The following is a 19,387-nucleotide window of genomic DNA, read 5'->3' on the forward strand; positions in this document are numbered from 1 at the left end:
GGAGCCAGCAAGCAAAATGTTTCCAGTTGGCCCAGTAACAATACCTAGTGGATTCTTTCTTGCTGCTAAAGAGGATGTTTTGCACTTCTGATGAACATGCCCTTTCTAGAGAAGATGCCCATCCAAATACCACATTCTGAGGTGAAGCGCCTGTGGTTTGGGATGTCTGATCTTGCCGTTGTGCTGCATCAGTAGATCTGGGAAGGTAGGGATGGGGATGGGAGGACAGGCTGACATACGAAGGAGGTTGGGAAACCAGCACTGTCTGGGCCACCAGGGGGGTGATTAGGCTGATTGTCACTCAGTCTCATCTGATCTTGTGGAGTACCCGTGGTAGGAGCAGGAGACTAGGGAAGACATAATTGAATTGGTCCGGCCAGGGGAGAATGAGGGCATCGCCCTGAGAGTGATGTCCCAGCCTCCCACTGGAACAATATGCATTGCATTTTCTGTTCACTGGGGATGCAAAGAGGTCTCTGATCAGAGTTCCCCATTTGTTGAAGATGTCCTATAATACAGTGTTGTGGAGTTCCCACTCATGATTGATCATACATTGTCTGCTGAGCGAGTCCGCAATGACATTCTGTGCTGAATGCAGCACATCTTGATGGGGAGGTATAATCTCCCTAGAGGTAGAGAGGGTCCAGAAAAGTGTGGAGATGTTGGGTCTCCCAAAATAAACATGTCCTGGGGTTCTGACGCTCTCCCCAGTCTACCAGGAGTTAAGGGCACCCACTCTGTACCCAGTACCAGCACCGGAGTGAAGGGCTTCCCCGAAACAGAATGGTCTCTTGTTTTATGAAGCGCTGATGTTGGCAGTGTCGGTGGTCTGTACCCAGTACCGGTGGATCTGCCTTCTTGTGAGGCCTCTACTCAAGTTGATGAGGCTTGGCACGTGTTCCTCCTCTTCTGGAAGGAGCATCCCCTTTCTTGGGCTTGCAGGAAGCCTTACTGCCATGCTTATGGTCACGGTTCCTCACCTCCTGACTAGGCCCCCAGTGTGTGGGGTCCATAGTGGTGATACCACCGGTGTCAGACTGTGACTCTGTAGCTGGAGGGGCACTCCTGGATGTCTCAGGCCAGCGTATGGGGGAGGTTTTCCCCAGCCGGGATCCAAATGAGACCTCATGGTGACTTCCATGAGGTGCTTCTGGAGGTGGAGAGCCTGACCTCCTCAGGTACGGCTGGGGAAGGACTGGCAGATACTGCATCTGGATGTGATGTGGCCCTCTCACAAGCAGTAGAGACAGCGTTGATGTTCGTCCTTACTAAAGATACATGGGTAGGAGGCACAAATTTTAAAGCCTGGGGTCTTTGGCATAGTCTAGTATCCATGAATGGGTACAGGGGAGGAGGGGTTACGAAGAAAAAATAAGCCCCTAAACTATCTATTCTACTTTAAAACTACTAAAAGCTATTTAAAACAATAAAAACAGTGAAATTCTGTAAAAACTAACTATATACAACTTTGTTTGTTAAGATGCACCACATGCAACTAGACCCTGATTGTTCCGACCCGGACCATGCAGCGGTGAGAAGGAACTGGAGACAGTCGGTCTGCCCTGTCCTTTATCACCTCGGACAAAACCATGGGCCACATACGTGGACCAATAGACTCTACTTTTAAATCCTCTGGCTTCAGAAGCATGGTGCACATATGCAAAACCCTTGTGGAATACAATAGGGACTCTCACTCGAAGAACCACCATCACTGGCCTCTCCTCTTAGGTTATTAAAAATGGTACCAATTTTTAAGGATGTTTTTGATGAAGAACTCAGTGATGGCTAGAAATTCAACTGACCCCACATACTCATTTCATATAGGCCACTTAACTGTCGTCTCAAGATGGATTTGAATTGGTCACTGAGAATCGCAAGGCTCCTTACTTCAAACTTGTAAGCCATCCAAAACCTGAGCATACACCTTATCTATTATGTTTTCTCTGAACTATAAAACCACAGAGTAATTAAACTTAAATTAACCTTTCTCCCCACCCTTACAAGTCTGTCATATTTGCAATTAACTTATTTTCTATTAATCACCTGATTTTCTGCATACCTGCAGTGCTTCTGGTAACTAACATATAAATTGTAGTTTTTGGATGACAGAGCTAGGTACCAAAGGAGAGAAAAAACACACAATGCAGAGCTCAGTGAGGAAGCATTTATCCTGAAAAGGTTTCAGATAAAGTGTCACAACCTAACTATAACTTTATAACAACATAACCAGATCAGGTTTTTTAAAGTACCATTCCACTTTTTTTAAAGTACCACTCCAGTTTTCAAGCACTATATCAGCATGATTATCTTAGGCAACATAACTCAAAAATGAATTTGACCAAGCACACTTCACTGAAGTATAGTATAATTCCATGTAAAATAAATATGATAGATTTTTGGCTACAATAAATTCTCTCCTAAGGGTTCAGTTTCATATCTGAACCTCTGAACATTTTGTAACACCATGCCCCGCTATGTAGTGAAGTTAAAATCTGGTTAATAAGCAATTTGTTGTACAATGATGTACTTCTAGATAATTTTCACATTCAATAAAAATATCTGAAGACAACTTTACTGTGAAGAAGAGCAGGGAATAAACTGGAGCATGCTTTTCAACTGAATAGCCATGTTTGTGTTCAGAAAAAATAAGCATTACTGAGAGGTCAGGCAAATACATTGAGAAAGTAAGTTCTGCTCTCCTACTCCATGTAACATTTGTTATTTCTTTCCCCTCTGCCCTCACCTGAAACTTAATATTGATTACTTTTCCCCCTCATGTCCCTTAGAATACACATAAGATTTGTAGAATTTGCAGAGCTGACGTGTATATAGACACAGATGGAGCACACCTGCTAATCAACTCAAAACATGGGATACAAAGTGCCATGGTAGATGCGCAGACACACATGAAAATAATTCATGTGCACTGACACTCAAAAGTAGTCAATTTCCCTTCCACATATACATATGTAAAAACATATATACAAACAATACAACATATTCTATATAAAACATACAATGCAAAAGAGGAATAAAATTTATAAAAAGGAATATGAATATTTCAAAGTTAAAGAAGAAAACTCAATTTGGGGACAAATTCTGGTCCCTGTGAAGTCAATGGTAAGACACCCAAACCCTGGACGTGCTCTACTAGATCCTTTACACAGGTTACAGCAACATGAAGGCTGAACTTATCTGATCCAGCTTCCAATGGTCACAAGAGGCTGTTACAGCAGTTGGACATCAGCAGGTCATAGGGGAGTCCCTGCCATGCCTCCCAGGCCAGCAGCTGGGAAAAAGGAAAACTGTGGGTAGTTCTACGCCATCCAAGCATCTTTCTGTGTATGAGAGAAACTCCAAGGCCCAATCTGCCAGGTTAACAGCATTTTTGTAATGGTGTGGAATGGCACAAAGTGGCTGGAGCACAGACTAGGATCAGGAATATAACATTATCACTTTCTTTTTTAAAATAAAAATTTTGATTAGACTGGATGCTTATGTAGCAAGGAGGTAATTATGAAGCACACTCTGTGGCCCTTGAATACAAAGGATCCTGATTATTACAAAGCTACATAAATTACCTATATATTCTGTTCATGTACAGCAAAGTACAGCTAAGATAAAATTGATCATTCTTAGATTTTAAAGGTCATCTGAAACCTTTAAAATGCAAGTGTGGAATATCTGCAGGCTTTAAAGAAAACTTTGCATGCAAGATTAAAAGCATGAAGTCAAGTCATATTGTGTATTAAGACATTCCTGTGACAAAGTTTAAAACTGAATTACAACTGGGAAGTAAGTGAGTGAGAAATATTTTACCATGTTCTCTGTTGCGGGCTATCATTTAGAGAGAATTCTTGGTTTTACACAGGAAAAGCCTTAAAAATTGAAGAGGGAGAGAGGAATTTGAATTTTAGTTCATCTGTTGAACTCACTTTATAAATGGTTGTATCTTCAAATAAGTTATCAGAAAGGAAAATACAGACAAAATACTTTATTATATTAATCAGCTATACATATTTCATAATGTTTGGAAAATATACAGATGCTTTATATATTTAGGATTATCTTTTATTTGTTCATAAATTACATTGTGTATATAGTATTTTATCTATGCCTATGTTTAAATAATCAACTTGCAATCACAACGTCTAATTGATAATGTGATATTATAAAGACATGTAGTCATACCTTACTGATATTAATAAATACCACCTTATCACTGAATCATTGACTTTTCATAGCATTAATAGTATGACCTGGGACTTGTGCTTTGATTTAAAATAATGGGCAGAAGAATTTATTTTTAAGACATTCTTGTTTGCTTTGTGGCGAAAAGGAAACCCATGGGGTAGAATTTAACACAAGGCAAAGGTTTTTTTATTTTTATTTTAAACACACTGCTTACATAAATCACTAGACCAGAGAACCCAAACCAGCAATTTTAAATTCAAGTCTGTAGAATAAAGCTGGATTTAAAGTCAAACACTTCATGGGCCCAAGGGCCTAAGCCCCTTTTGAAAAGGGGGGAGGGATATCTCAGTGGTTTCAGCATTGGCCTGCTAAACCCAGCATTGTGAGTTCAATCCTTGAGGGGGCCATTTAGGGAAGAACTGCGGTAAAAAATGGTCCTGCTTTGAGCAGGGGGTTGGACTAGATGACCTCCTGAGGTCCCTTCCAACCCGGATATTCTATGATTCTATGAAAATACTTCTTAGAAGTATTATCTTCATAATGGTTGGCTATTGTGCCTACTATGTTTACAATGGAAGTAGTAATACTTTTGCATTTATAAATGGATGCAATTTCGCTCTCCAACTATTTGTTTAACCTGAAACATTCTGCTACTCTAATTTCCTTTTGCATGTCAGAGTTACAAATTATTATGCTTAAAAAACTATACATGAGAAAACATTTTCCTTCCCTACCCCAACATCTTTGGTTTCAATTTTCAGTTCTTTCATGTCTTAATATGGAGTACCTAATTTGGGGCATATCATAAATCATGAGCAGCATTAAAAAAAGGAATTGAGGAAGGAAAAAACAACAACTTGATATCTACAAGCCTGATCATGAAAGGTGTTGAACCTTCACAGTTCCCAATGAAATACAAAAATTGTGGCAAGATCCATGGTTTGGAGTTTAGCCTTCTGTTCAGGCAGTAAAAATGTGTAGTTTTGGGGTTGGAATAATATAACAACCTAGGAAGGGGTGTGTGCAGGAAATTAAATTTGACTGCTTTTGGAGGGGCACGTTAAACACACACTGCTAGAATTTGCAGCACAGCACGGACACACACGTGTCCTTGAAGCTGCAACCACTAGTGGACATGTTGGCTCTAGAGCAGAAGGATCTGTCCCCAGTCTCTTCCCAGGGAGAAGTGAGGGCGCTCCCTGCTTCTCTGAGTGCAAATAGACCCCAAGACCCAGTTAGCTGCTCTTAGCCCCCCACCCTTCTTGAGTTCCCCCTCCCCCAGGATCCTTGCCCCAGGAACTGTTCCCCCTTAGCTGCTTCTCCCACACTCACTGCCCCATCCCTCAGGGAACAGCCCTATTCCCTCATCTCTCCCTTCCCTATACTCCCCCCACCACCATTGGGGACCCTGTGTTTCTCCCTCCCACCCTGACTGACCCCTTCCCTTGTCTGCCCCACCCCCAGAGGCCTGGGAACACAGACAGCATGGCCAGCTGTAGCCCTCCAAAAGCGTTACTTGCTGTCCGGTGCCCTGTGCGTGGGGCCAGGCTGTCATACGCATTTGTTACTCCAGCTGGGGCGGCTGTCCTGGGTAGTAGAATACTAATACTGGATACGAGGATTGTCACTTCGTATCATCGTTGCTGCTGATTGGTGGAAGCAGATGGCAGTGGAGGGGTGGGTGAGCTAGTGCAGAGTGGGAAAGTGACCACAGGTAAGAGCTCTGTGTGGGGCTAGGGCATGCTCCAGGAGCAGACTTCCAGTACGAAACTCGGGGGGGGGGGGAGAGGAGAGGCAGGTGCCCCCCATCATCCCTAAATGGTGCCCCTGAAGGGGAGGAGGAGGAGGAAGAAGAGGAGCTCAACTGGCAGCCAGCCGCCCTGCTGCTTCCTCCCTCCCCAGGCTACGGGACACATGGAGATTTGGTTGGGGGGGGGGGGGGGGGGGGGGAGTGCCTGCTTGCCCCCCTTGTGCATGCCCCAGAACCTAGAGAAAAAGGTTATTTGCTGAAATCAATGGAAATTACAGGTGCTTAGTTTTCAGAGTAGCAGCCGTGTTAGTCTGTATCGGCAAAAAGAACAGGAGTACTTGTGGCACCTTAGAGACTAACAAATTTATTAGAGCATAAGCTTGAAGTGGGTTGTAGCCCACGAAAGCTTATGCTCTAATAAATTTGTTAGTCTCTAAGGTGCCACAAGTACTCCTGTTCTTTTTACAGGTGCTTAGCACTTCAGCACCATACCCTGTGTTGGACGAGCAGAACAGCAAAGCAATGCCAGCACTCTATTTTTCTAAATCCGTTTGGTTACCAAATACACCTCTACCTTGATATAACACTGTCCTCGGGAGCCAAAAAATCTTACCGCGTTATAGGTGAAACCGCGTTATATCGAACTTGCTTTGATCCACTGGAGTGAGCAGCCCCGCTCCCCCGGAGCACTGCTTTACCGTGTTATAGCCGAATTCGTGTTATATTGGGTCGCGTTATATCGGGGTAGAGGTGTATTGTACTTTTTTACATGCATCCTATTTGAACACTGGGCTAACCTCCACCAATGCAAACTGCAGTTTTCTTGACTACACTTGGGGTTTGCTCTGGTGAAGCTACATTGTTGGCTGGCCATTGATTAACAGAAGTGTGACAAATCACCACTGTAGACAAAGGGATGAGTTCTCCAAAGCACTGAGGTGACTTAGAAGCCTAAATGCCATTGACTTGCAATGAGACAAACTCCCCAGGGCCTAAGCCCCTTTTGAAAAAGGACTTTAGGCACTGTTGAAAATTTCACCCAAGGTCTAAGGATGCATTTTGTGGCTGCCAAAGAGCAGGCACATATTTTTGAATAAACGCCAAATACTCGTGATAAGTACCTGCAATTTTGTTTTCTGGATAAGCCCACTATGAGTAAACAAAAACAACACTTGTTGGTACTGTTATAACTGATGGAGTCACAGGCTCTTATTTAAAATAAAGGATTAACTGTGTTATCATTTCTCATTACACAGCATAAATATCCCCCCTCTGGAGAGGCAGCAATGCAATAACCAATAAATGTCTTCTAGTAAAATCAGAGTTCAACATATAAAAGAGAAATTGGCTTGGAGACCTGAGAAACAACTTAGTAGTTCATGCTTAATATATCAGATTGCATTCCAGTCAGTTCCTAGTTATCCTGTTCTTCTGTTCTGGAGCACTGACTGGAAGAAACAGGTGAGCAAATGCTTTTATAGACAAATCTAAAAATGAATGAAAGCAGGACCACAAAATGAATGTATAGTTTAAATGCTAGAATTCTAAACAATAGATGTTAACAACACTAAGAAGTAAGAATAATAGTAAGAGGCCAATATAGCTGCATCACAAGCCCTTTAACAACTTGAAAATCAAAAAGGAATCCTACAAAAATTGGAAACCATGGACAAATTGCTAAGGAGGAGTATAAAAGAACAGCACAAGCATGAAGTTACAAGATCAGACAGTCTAAAGCACAAAATGAGTTATACCTAGCAAGGGATAATAAAGGCAGTAAGAAGGGAGTCTAATAAATACATTAGGAACAAGAAAAACATGCAGGGAGGTCCACTATTTAGCAGGAAAGGAGAGCTAATAATGTATGACATCAAAAAGGGTGAGGTGTTTCATGCCTATTTTGCTTCATTCTTCACTAAAAAGGTTAACTGTGACCATATGATTAACACAATTAATATAAAATCAAGGAACACTAACCTGTTTTCCTATTCTGGCTTAAGAATACTTAGATATATTAGATGTATTCAAATTGATGGTAACTGATTAAATTAATCCTAAAGTACTTAAACTGAACCAATCCACAGAACTATTAGCTATTACCTCCAAGAACTCCTGGAGGATGGGTAAGGTCCCAGAGGACTGGAAAAGGGTAAACATACTACTACCTTCATAAAGGGGAGCCAAGAGGACCCAGGAAATTATATACCACTCAATCTAATTTTGATATCTGGAAAGATACTGGAACAAATTATTAAAATCTATTTTTAAGCACCTAGACATAAAGTAATAGCCAACATGGATTTATCAAAAAAAAAAAAAAAACACCCACCCCAAACCACAACCTAATTCCCTTTTTTGACAGGGTTACTGGCCTAATGGATCGGGGGAAGCAATAGGTGTGGTATATTTTGGTTTTAGTAAAGCCTCTGACACAAAAGACTCACTCATAAGCAAACTAGGGAATTTTCCCCCTAGATTAAATTATTTCAGCTGGGAGCACAACTGGTTGAAAAAACATACTCAAAGGGTATGTCTACACTACAGGATTAATCCGAATTTAGATAATTCGAATTTGGGAAACAGGTTGTATAAATTCGATTGTGCGCGGCCACACTAAGCACATTAATTCGGTTTTTAACCACATTAATTCGGTGGTGTGCGGCCACACTACCCCATTAATTTAAACACAGTAATTCGGTGGTGTGCGGCCACACTAACCCTAATTCGAATTAACAAAATCGATTTAGGCGCTACTCCGTTCGTCGAGGTGGAGTACAGAAATCGATTTTAAGTGCCCTTTAATTCGAATTAACTGGCTCTGTAGTGTGGACGGGTGAAGGGTTAATTCGGATTAACGCAGCTACATCCGAATTAAAGTCGTAGTGTAGACCAGGCCAAAGAGTAGTCATCAAACTAGGAGGTCATATCCAGTGGGGTCCCGCAGGAGTCTCTCCTGGATCCAGTACTATTCAATACTTTCATTAATAACCTGGATAATGGAGTGGAGAGTATGCTTATAAAATTTGCTGATGACACCACATCTTCAATTAGCCAAAAAGTAATCTCCAGCTGGGAATTCCCCAGCATGGAAGAATCCAAACTCCAGTTGGAACCAATGATAAGGGTCACTAAGTTTAAAACAAGGACTTATACTTAATATCCAGCATCATATTCAATTCAAAACAACTTTGACAAAATTAGAGAATTGGTCTGAAATCAAAAAGATGAATTTCAATGAAGACAAGTGCAAAGTACTACACTTAAGAAGGAAAAATGAAATGCACAAACTACACAATGGAGAAAAACCGGCTAGGTAGTAATACTGCTGAAAAGGACCTGGGGATTGTAATGGATCACAAATTGAATCTGAATCAACAATGTGATGCAGTTTCAAAAGACACATTCTGGGGTATATTCACTGGAGTGTCGTACATACGAGATAGAAGGTAACTGTCCCATCTATTTGGTACTGGTGAGGTCTCAACTGGAGTATTGTGTCCAGTTCTGTGCGCCACACTTTAGGAAAGATATGGACAAATTGGCGAGAGTCCAGATGAGAGCAACAAAAATGATAAAAGGTTTAGAAAACCTACCTATGAGGAAAGGTTAAAAAAAATTGGCATGTTTAGTCTTGAAAGAAGACAGAGGGACCTGATAACAGTCTCCAAATGTGTTAAGGGCTATTGTAAAGAGGATAGTGATCAATGCTCTCCATGTTCACTGAAAGTAGGATAAGTAGTAATGGGCTTAATCTACAGCAAGGAAGATTTAGGTAAGAAAAACTTTCTAACTATAAGGACTAGTTAACTTCTGGAACAGATTACCAAGGAAAGCTGTGGAATCCCTGTCTAATGTGTTTTTAAGAACACATTAGACAAACACCTGCCAAGGATGGCTTAGGTCTACTTGGCACTGTCTCAGCTTGAGGGGATCAACTAGATGACCTCTCGAGGTCTCTTGCAGCACTACATTTCTATAATTTTATGTTCATGTTACAATTGTTACTTTGCATAGTAGCAGAAGCATATTTTCTGGAAGAGAAAAGGAATTTAGAAAACCAAAACCATTAATTTTATTATGCAGCTTCAATCTGCATTCCATTTCATTCCGCTGGCACAGTTTCCCAGACTTGAGAGGGCATATTGCTTATATCAAGACCCAGGATTTGGATTTTAGCTTGTAAACTGTGTAATGGAGGAGAGCGGGAGGTCATGATAACATGGCAAGTAAGATGACAAGGCATTGCTATGGTAAGGTTTGAATGAATTTACATCATGATAGTATAAGTCAGAAGATACTGAAGCAGGTACATGAAGAAAAGATATCTTCAAGTAGCCAAAAACTAATTGCCAGCTGGGAATTCCCCAGCATGGAGGAATCTGTGACACTCCAGTTGGAACCAATGATAGGGGGTCACTAAGTTTAAAACAAGGACATATACCTAATATCCAGCACTATATTCAAGGATTCCTGCAGAAAAAAAGAGCTTGTCTACCATAAAGCAGGAAGATGAACTATGAGGACCTATGGATCATTCCATCCTTAGTATTGTACTTCTAGTTATGTGGGCAAGTTAATATTAGAAGAGTAAAACCCCATCCCAAATATCAAAATTAGAAATTGCTTTTATATATTTCTACTTTTCCCCCTTCTTTGGCTTTCCCCATATTATAAGGTGATCTCTCAAGCTATTTTGGTGACATCACTGGTAAAGTAGTTAGAAGCTCAGCTACTACAGTGATGGGTGCTACAGACACCCTAAGATAGGCACATGCAAAATACCATGAGTCATTAATTATATGGGAGTTTACAGATGATAATCTGGAGGGAAGTCCCAGTTCCCTTTCCTAACTTTTGAAGGATGCCAGAGGAGCCAGTTGTTTTGTTTCAAAATACTACCCGTTTCCCAAACAAAGTTCACAAACAAGTATTTCCACCTCAAGGAAAGTTACACAGATGCAGACATAATTCCTCATAACGTTAATCTATCAGTTCTCATAGGCTAAGTATGTGCTCTTGTAAGCAATGTTGGACATGGCACTTTTCCCTCTGAGTTAGTATTAAACCCCAGTGATGAGTTGGATGCTACCTTATGGATGATATATACACACAATAAAGAAAAAGATGAATTCTTCTAGTCATTAAAAATCTGACCACACTTTTCACAAGAATGGATGTGGCAATGTCGTGGACAGATTCCAATTTGAATAGTTATATTTATCTTACCTAATTTCCCTTTAATTTAAATTAGCTAATTTATTCTTCACTTTCTGTTCCAAACTGTGTAGTTTTGCTAATCAGTTTCTGTGATTCACACTAGAAGTTCCTGTATTTTAGTGATGTAAGTGCTATTCCATTTATAAAACACACCCAATAACAACAAAATACATTTACATAATTTTAAAAACACAGTATTTGTATAAAAACGGAAATCCAAAGCAAACCCTCCCATTTAATTCACCTTCAGACAAGTCTCAGAAAGGTTTGCTCTGCCCCACAGGTCAACCAACTACGGCTGTTTTGCACCAGTGGGCAGGTTAATTACAGTCAAGAGCCTGTAACACGGATGCCCTGGCTATTAGAATAGAGAATTTTCTGGTTCTGCATTAAGTGTTAGTGGAATTGATTAGTTAGTGCTTGCTCTATAACCTTCTGCAAAAATTGAAGATTAAAGCTAAAAAGCCTTTCCGCTCATACACAACCCATAATTAGAATCACTCTGCAGTCTAATGTTGAGAAAACAACATTTATGAATGTGCATAATGAATTCCAAGTAGCTTCTTCACAATCTCACCACAAGAAAATGGCTTGAAGCCGCCTCTCCTTCTGCCACAGCTCTGGTTGACTAAGCATTAACATCACCCTCAACTAACAACTCTGCCAAAGAAAAACAAGAATAAAATTTGATTGCAGAGACAACAATAATTTTGGCACGGTCTCACTGGACAGAGATTGAAACAAGATGTGAAGATAAAAGAAAATGAACATATTTAATACAGACTTTGAGTGATAGCCTCTGGTACACTAGAGAAGCTTTGCACTGGCCCACTGTGCATGTCCCCCGTTTATGGGGATCTTTGATTTAAGCCACTGTAAAGAACTTTATGTCCCACCACTCCCTGCAGCTGGAGCAGGGGGGCATGATTGGGCCCAAGGATGCATACCTGGGAAATCCATGCATCTTGACAATTCCAGGCTGCTGCAGTGGCCCCCTGAGGGCTACTGGCATCCCAAATAAATTAGAACAGCCCTCAGATGCACTAGTGTGCTCTGGCGGATCCTGCCTAATGAGAGCAGCCACAGGATTGGCGTGCAAAACTGGCTGAAGGCCTCATTTACACACAAGCCCAATAGCTGCTCCAAGCTGCAGCAGATGATCTGGCCTTTTAATTTTCCTAAGGAAAAAAAATAAATAAATCAAGGTACTTCCCAGAAATGTGACTAATATAAAGATAGAGTTAAAGGATTTAAGCCTTCAAGGAGCAGAACTGTCGACAGATTAATGTCTTTTTCGTCCCAGGTTATATTAGAACTAATCGCTCAAGTGTAGTTTTTCCAAATCTCCCACTCTTTAAACTTCTCAGCAATTCCACTTTAACCCTCCAATGGTCTCCCACAATAAGCAAGGGACTGAATTTGGGCCTTCAAGCAGCCAGAAAATGCATCTTATTATGTTGGACATAGAATATTTCCTCCACTGTATCTCTACTTTGTTAAATCTCTAGTATCCAACTCAGTGCTTTACTCTTTTGCAGGGGGGGACGGAGTAAAGAGAGACTGTGGAAGATTTGTACGAGAGATAAGGGCCATCCCTGAACTCTCTCCCAGATAGAACTGCAAACAAAAAAAACTCAGTCTGGTGTGGATGAACTGCTGTGGGAACTATTCTATAATTTAGTGTGAATTGCTGGTAGCAATTTTTTTTTTTTTGAGATCTTTCATAAGTACATGAGAACTATGAAGGTGAGAAAGTTATCTGGGGGAAACAGGTTGTTCTTAAAGTGGGTACATGAGGGAGTGGGGTTTAAAGAGTTAAAAATAAAAATGTCACACTTCAGATATTTTTGTTTATAATACTTGCTACAACTGTCTACATGTGAGAACAAATAAAAATTACTTTTTAAAAAGTACAATAAAAAGTACATTTTTATTGAATCTACTGATACACTAGCAGTGCTAGTGTATAGCTATAAGGTATCAGACACTGAATTGCTAATAGGCTCCAGTAAGTATATGCTGAAATGAAAGAGGCTTACTTTGAATCTCCAAATAAACTCACAATTCCTCTTTACTCATGTTTTATCAGAGGAGTGTCACTGCAAAAAGCAGTCATTTACCCAGGGGCTCAGTGTGATGACTGACCCAGAACAGAGTTCTTATGCTCATTCCTGAACAGTTTTGGTTTTTTTGTTTTTTGTTTTTTTTAATTGCACAGGATTGCAGGAAACTAATAGTTTATCTTTTAACAGCTCTGAACCACAAACGCAAGTTTCTACATTAACAAGCCTAGACTGGGAAAAGCTTGACAACTCCACTAATCCAAAATAATCTCTATTTTAATTAATTTGTTTTCAAAAATTGCTCACTTTACATAATTCAGATCTTTGTAATTTATTTTAAAAGGATGGAGTTTTTTTTGTTTTTTTGTTTTGTTTTTTTTAAAGTATTCCTCTCCATGCTGGAATCAAAGTATATTCTCATCTTTCCCCTCCATCCCCCACTCCAATTTCTCACTACGTCTTGTCACTTTACTCTCTTTAATATTTCTAAAATGTTTACCATTTGTTATACATATTTTAATAGTAATAAATAATAAAAATCAAATAATAAGCATGTTTTTACATAAGGATTACTGTAATCCACCAAAGTATTCAGCAGAACGGTTGCTCAGTGATGACGCACAAAAGCAAGAGAACAGGAAAGTTACTTCTCTTAAAATTAGTCGCATAGCATACGCATTATCTGCCCCCAACATTCCATGTTCATGAGAATGGAGTTCCAGCGTTAATTATGCAAAACAAGAAGAAAACATAAAAGCAAGTAAAATCTCTTAAGTGGGAAAAGAGATACCCTTGTTGCAGCTTCTACATGCCACAGTTTGTGTTCTGCATGTACTAAATAGCAGCAACATAAAACCTCTGCCTTAGTGGGATTGCATTGGTTTCCTGTTTCTTTGAGTACTAAATATAAGATTTTGTCTCTTATTTTTAAACACAAATCATAAATACTTTAGCTTCTCACTAGAAATGTCTAAACATTTTTGTTGGTAAAGCTTTTTGCTATTTTCCCTTAGTTGTAAAATCTTCTGGCATTTTACCCCAAAACATATGATTTCCATTGCACAATATAGTTGTTGTGGTTGAAATCTGTTTGTTTATATTTTTGCCAAGTGTGAACAGAACTTTTCCCCTAGATAAAAATCTAAGCTTGGCTTTGACCAAAAGAGATTTTTAAAATAAAACTTCTCTCGTGGGCCTGGCAACCTCTTCACAACTGGTTCCGGTCTTCCTTGATTTTCTAATATTATAGTAGATTCTTGACTCCTTCGGTGAAATCTTGCCCCACTGACTTCAACAGTACCACAATTTCATCCCTGGTGAGCTACTCTATGTTGTTTGCAACATTGTAGATGCACAATCAGAATGGCTGAAAGCCCAAGACTTGGAGTATTTGTGAAACTTGGGAACTGTAGCGCATTGGAAATAACAGATATTCCTTGATTCTATGTTGTAGGTTGCAAAAGAAATATAATGTTACTACATGCAGTCTATCATTTATTTCAGTTTGTGCAATGATGTGTTTTTATATAGACACATTGATGAGTATAATCAGAGACTTTCCTGTTCAACTCAGTGTGAAACCATCCATCACTAAGGGCTCAAATCAGAAAATAAAAATGTGCTGGTTTCCATACTGTGGAAACCCACACAAAGTCAGAGAAGCTATGATTAGTGAACCTGATGGGCTGCAGATGCCAGATACAGTTTTGACTCTATTAATAATATGCTGTGAATTTTACAGACCTCCCTTTCTGGTATGTGTAGTAAGTAAAACTGTTAACTTCAGAAACCTGCTGTGATCATTGCTACGAATAACAACTGCTCATGTGCTCAGAGGCAAAAGCACCTAGGACTTTGGGGAAAATCTTAATAGAAACTCAATAAAAGGGTTAGGAAAAAATGCAAATGTTCTTTTCAAGAAATGTGCTCCTGGAATGTCTATATAAATCACAGTATTCATTTATAAAACTCTTGACATCAAAGGAAATAAAACAGTGCTGTTTAATTATGGTCAAGTGGTTAGGTTAATTTTTGCTAAACCTCACCTTCATATCTCAAATTTCAGAAATTACACTGAATTGAAACACTTTTCATTTCAATCACTTCATCTTACTTCAATAACTTTTAAAAAAATATTATGCTCCATAAAATTCTTCAGTTTAAAGTAAAGTTCACTAGTTATCACAAATGGAACAGATGAAAGAGTCTGGCAAAATTAAGCCCCTTTATGAATTCTAAAACATTTACTATATAGCTTTTTTGTTGTTAAAGGACAATATTACTTTTTTGATGTTTTTGCCAGGACTTGACTGTATATTTTGGCAACACAGGGATCTGTTGCTAATGGCACATTTTCAACGAAATTGAAATAGCAGCTGTTCAAAGATCAATATTAACTTAATATTTACTTTATTAGAAGAAAAGGTTAAAGACTACTAAGATTTGTATCCAACTGGAAATTAAAAATATAAAAGCAAAAAAAATTTTTTTGATTTAGTGCTTCTCAGGTTCACAAGGCTTTTCAGAGAGGGAGTACAACAAAATATTAATCTCTCTAATACCCAAACTTCACTAAAATGTTGAACTTACATTAAACAAAAATTGTATAGAAGTTTGTAAAAGACAATGTTCATTTTCAGGTTATGCTTTAACAAAAAGTTACTCTGATTTTTTCCAGAATTATAAAATTATCTAGGATAAGACTGTTCTGTACGTGTACATACACACACACACACACACACACACACACACACACACACACACACACTAAAGACTTAGTTATAGCTGTGCCCAGTAGCGTCATTAGATGAGAATTAAGGATTTGTTAATATTTACACTGTGTGTGTAATTATTTTCAGAGGCTTTTGTTTTTAATTTGAAACTTTACAGTTGCTCTTCGAAGCCTGAAACTCGGACAAATGTTTACAGTCCACATTTGAAGCAATTTCCTTAAGTGTAAAATTATCAAAATCAGTTAAATAATTTTGCTTAGTCAGAGAGAAGCAAACTTATGGGCAGCTCTTAACTACTTTTGGCCACATGATAACTAAAAAACATAATACAACATCTTGCAACTCTTACTAGCGCTAGATATCCTTAAATAGATAATCCTATTCATAGAACTACTTGAGCAAGTAAAGATGGCAGGACTAGGCTCTCTAATAGCATCATTAAAATGAAACTTTGCGGGCAATCAGTCTTTAATGTGAACTGAGCTCTTTTATTCTTATCCATAAGAGATGATCAGCACAACGTGAGAGATGAGAGAGCACTGACCAAGGGAGCTGCCATGCTGCCACTGACTATGAAATAGATCCAAGCTAGCAAATAAGCCACCTTCTGCCACCAACTTCCCACATGCTTAAAGTAATGTATTGTTAGTTAATGACACATCCTGATCCAGCAGGGTGTTTTGTAAAGGTGACATACAAGTACAATTTTAAAAAACAACCTTAAATTATAGACTTGTGCACTAAATGCCCTAAATAAGCGTAAAGAGGCCATTAAGTTTTTCAAGGTAATTGCTTTCAGACTTATCTTATCTTTATTTCTTTTTAAATCTCCCAAAGATCAGGATATAACAGAGCAAGGAGGCAGCCTGAAGGACATTATTTAAAAGAACCAAACCCCCCCCCCCAACCAATATTTTATGGTTTGGCAAGTCCTGCCCAGGGCTGGTGCAACCACTAGGCGAACTAGGCAGTCGCCTAGGGCGACAAGTGGTTGGGGGCGCCCAGGGCCGTCCTCAGGCATAGGCAGCTGAGTAGGGCACCTGAAAATTTGGGGCACCACTGGGTCTTAGTGTCCACTCTACTGGTTTTCCTATCCCTGTTCTGACCCTTCCTGCAGGCTCTGAGTCTTCCTGGGAAGGGGCTCTAGTAGTTAAAAGAGAAAAAGTCTCCAGCCTGCCAGACCTATTAGCACAACACTGAAACTGTTAAAGAGCCATTCAAGGGGTAATGAAGACATTTAACAGGCATTTGCCAACCCCCAGGTATCTACTGTCAGTTTCTGAATGTATTGACAAAAACAGTTGTGCATGACTGTAATATTTACTCAGAACATGTCAGTCTACAGGACCTTAGTTTAAAATTTGCTTTAAAAATATTTCATTAGTGAGTTGGTGAAGATTATAAAATCACATCTCTAAAAAAATCCTTGCATAGATTTTTAGATGCACAATCATCTTTAGCCTTAAATGCTTGGATCTTCAGACATGGTTTTTTAAATAAATTCTTCAAAAGACCACCCTTATCTAATACACACATTTTAATTACTATAGTAAAAAAAACTTACTTCCATCCAGTTCTACACACACACACACACACACTTACTCTGAAGGAAGCAACAGCCCTTTGCTTCCAGATAAAGGGAAACTCTTTGTCCAGCTGTTTACTTCTGACTATTTGATGAACTAGTTTTAAGCAAAATCAGTACCATAGTAAGATATAAAATCCTTTGTATGCCTAAAAGCTTTGGAAACATATTTTTTAAAGTTGGTGAAATTTCATAAACATGTGTATTGTTATGGAGATCACACACAGTAAATTAGTGTTCCCTTTTTCTAAAAGCAATGAACATTGTTCTGAACATACTAAACCTCTGTGACTGATTAATTTAAAATAATGTCTATTTCAGTGAGTTAAATATGTAGTAATCTGAAATGATTACTTTATGAAGGCTTAAGAGTACATTTAAAATATAAAATCAGCTTAGAAATACTAATTAAGAAAATGTAAAACAGAGAAGAGCTGCATCATGTATTCCATAATATTTAATGTTGTATTCAGCAAGACAGCTGACTCGCCCTTACTACAAAGTTTTTGCAAATAAATGTCTGACAAACTTCAGGGCATATAAAAAAAACCTGTGACTGACATTTTTTTATTCCCAAGTTTAGTGCTTTTAATTAAGTACCTTCTGCATGTCCATTCTGCATGAGGGAGAGGGTACAGGGGTCTCTGCAGGGAACTGTGACTCTCCACCACAGTGAGGCAGGCCGGGCGTCTTGTTGTTCTTTCTGCCTTGTCCCTCCACCCCCCGCCAGGCTGCAAGCTCAGGCTGCCGGTCGGGCATAGGGGCACCAGTTTAATAATACTGCGTAGGGACCCATAAATCTTAAGGACGACCCTGGGGGTGCCAAAAAGTGGTGCCCTGGCTCTGGGGGTTCCTGCAGGCTGCAGCAGACGCATGCGGGCAAAGCCCTTGTGAGCCCCCCAGCTCCCCCCTCGCCACACTCGGGCTCTGCAGCTCTCAGGCATGTGAGCCACCGCCGGGGCGTGGGGCCCTGAGCCTGCTTCGGGAGGGGCAGCGGCGGCTCACACTCCCGGGAGCCGCAGAGCCCGAGTGTGGCGAGGCGGGACCCGGGGTAGCGCACGGGGGCCTCTGCCCGCATGCATCTGCTGCGGGAGCCCCCAGAAGGCAGCTCCTCCGTGCCGAGCTGCTGCAGCGGCCCAAGACCGGCAAAGCCAGTGAGTGGACCCGGGGCAGGGGCCGCCAGGGTGGGGTGGGGAGGGCTTACAGGGGGGCTGTGCACCCTCCAGGGGGGTTCAGGGTGCAGGGAGGGGGGAACCTTGTCTGGGGAGCAACCCCTGGGCATGGCTGGCCCCTGAGCAGGCTGGCCCCTGGGGTCTATAAAGGCTTGTTGGGATTTGCCCCTCAATGAACCCATGTTACGGGGGGGGGGCACGGCGCAAGGTGGAAGTTTCGCCTAAGGCGCAAAATATCCTTGCACCGGCCCTGGTCCTGCCTTATTCACTCTATTCCTTACACAATATGTTCTTGGTGAAGAAGAAGAGAGACTACTGACAGACAGAGGAAGGGCTAATCTGGTAGAGAGAGAAGGCAGGGACAGGCTTGGTCTGGGCTAAATGGAAGAGTGCCAGATGAGAAGGAAAGGGTCCTATCTTATGGCCTAGTGATGACCTCTCCAAAAAAAAAAAAAAAAAATTACTAAAATTCTTTTTTTTAAGCTGTCCCATCCCCATGAAATCTCTCTCTGTGATGGGAAGACAGAGGCAATCAAGTCTCTGGAGGGGAAGGGAGGAAGCCTCAGAAGGTACTATGCCAATAATCTAATAAGCAGAGGGCTCCATTTCTGCACAGCCTAAAATCTCCACAGAGAAATCTGTCATTGAGCAATTCTTAAAATGTTTAAAAAAAA

At 40.3% G+C, this 19,387-nt stretch overlaps 1 protein-coding gene across 1 annotated transcript in view; it reads right to left on the minus strand.

Moving 5' to 3' along the window:
* Window positions 1-19,387, minus strand: part of LOC112119303 (serine/threonine-protein kinase ULK4) — a 421,700-nt gene that overhangs the window by 210,289 nt on the left and 192,024 nt on the right. The gene's annotated exons all lie outside the window — the stretch shown is intronic.

This window comes from Terrapene carolina, unplaced genomic scaffold, assembly GCF_002925995.2.
Source record: "Terrapene carolina triunguis isolate 2854851 unplaced genomic scaffold, T_m_triunguis-2.0 Scaffold34029, whole genome shotgun sequence".
NCBI classification, from domain to species: Eukaryota; Metazoa; Chordata; order Testudines; family Emydidae; genus Terrapene; species Terrapene triunguis.